General features: G+C 48.4%; 1 pseudogene across 1 annotated transcript; it reads right to left on the bottom strand.

The window, feature by feature from the left end:
• Positions 1 to 275: 275 nt before the first annotated feature.
• Positions 276 to 1439, bottom strand: LOC307097236 (transformer-2 protein homolog beta-like; annotated as a pseudogene). The gene is made up of 2 exons: positions 902 to 1439; positions 276 to 800 (listed from the first exon to the last, which is right to left on the bottom strand). The product of its transcript is annotated as a transformer-2 protein homolog beta-like (transcript).
• Positions 1440 to 1791: the final 352 nt, after the last annotated feature.

The raw sequence follows: 1791 nt of genomic DNA, 5'->3' as shown, positions 1-1791 counted from the left end.
AAAACTTCTCAGCAGTCAAAATTTAGACTGTAAAAAAATACATGCAAAACATACTTTTCCTGAAAACACTTAACTTGGAACAAAGCACCGAACTACACAAATGCAGAATGAGAACAGCATTTCAACTCCACCAAAAGTAGTCATCGTAAAAGGTGTAAAATTCACCTAACTTCACTAGGCACTGTTCACTTTTTAAACAGGAGATAATAAAAAATATTGTCCACAAACAATATCCAAACTCTAAGGTAGGTTTCAGAAAGCCTTCCATTCATGCTTTAATAGCCACGAGGTGAATATGATCGAGATCTGGAACGTGATCTACATCCTCCACGACTAGAGTAAGGAGAAGGTCACCGCCTTCCGCAAATGTGATCCCTGTCTTGAGCAGCTCTCCATCCTCCTCCTCTGTAGGATCTGCTATAGTAGTCCCGGTCGTCATAGCCTCCATCGTATCCTCTGTCTTAGTCATCACAACGGCGTGTAGGTCTCCCCATATAAATTCCTGGTGTTGGGGTATGTGGTCCTTTTGTTATAGAGAAATCACCTCTGATTCTACGTCCATCAAGCTCCATTCCATTGGCACGCTCTTTTGCTTCCTGGGCATCATCTACATTTTCAAAATATACAAAGGCAAATCCTCTTGAACGTCTAGATTGCTGGTCATATATGATAGACACATCAGCAATGGGGCCATATTTAGAGAATGCTTCCCTTAGATCTCTTTCAGTAGTGTACAAGCTCAACCCAACCCAAATACTCCAAGACAACAGTTGGGGTCAGGATTCGCCTCCGTTGCAGGCCTGATCACCGGCACCGGTCGGGGCGTGTGCGGGAGGCCACCAGTGGATGTGTCTCTCTCACATCGATGTTTTTCTCCCTCTGTCTCCCCCCTCCCTTCCACTCTCTCCGATTCCAGACATGACGTCTGCGAGTAGACATGGGACAATGACTGTGGCTATGACGCCTCCCATAACCTCGACTGTAAGAACTGCTACGGATGGATCGTCTATGAGGGCGAGACCGAGATCGTGATCTTGTATAATGCCTTCGAGAGCTTCTTCTGGATCTAGACCTGGATTCAGATCTGGATCTGGACTTTGATCTGGAACGTCTGGAGTCTTCCTTGGAGCGAGACCTTGCAGAGGCACACCTCGCAGGTTTCCCAGATCCGTGAGCACTTCCACTCTGGAAGCAGAACGGGACTCCGCTCGCTGCAGCTCTGCTCGCTGCTGTCGCTCCTGACTCCCAGCTGCTGCAGCGGCCCCGCTGGGCTCAATGGGCTCCAGCCGAAGCTGCCAACCTCTGGCACCTTCTTTACAGAGGCTGGGCCGCAGCCTGTCCGCACCCACAAGTTTCCCCGCCGCTGAGAACCCAACCGCTCCGCACCGCTGCCACACGGCTCTCAGTCTCGCCAAGGTCCGGGTTTGATACCTGGTCATGGTCACATACAGGAAGCAGCTGATCAATGTTTCTCTCTCACGTTAATGTCTCGCTCTCTCTCTCCCTCTCTTTCTCTCTCTCTCTCTCTCTCTCCATATCCTCAGGCATGGATTCAAGAAAACGACCACAGAGAACTTCCTCGTTCCTTCTACCATGTGAGAACATGTGAGAACATGTGAGAACATGTGAGAACATGTGAGAAGACTGCTGCCAGTGCCTTGATCTTGGACTTGCAGCCTCTAGAACTGTGGGAAGTAAATATTTGTTGTTTCAGCCATCCAGTCTATGGCATTTTGTTATAGCAGCTTGAATGGACTAATACAGTCACCTTGCTTGAATATTCTACATTTT

This window comes from Cnephaeus nilssonii, assembly GCF_951640355.1.
Source record: "Cnephaeus nilssonii genome assembly, chromosome: 3".
Classification (NCBI taxonomy): domain Eukaryota; kingdom Metazoa; phylum Chordata; class Mammalia; order Chiroptera; family Vespertilionidae; genus Cnephaeus; species Cnephaeus nilssonii.
The sequence above is the reverse complement of the archived record's forward strand: the minus strand, read 5'-3'. Positions and strand labels throughout refer to the sequence as shown.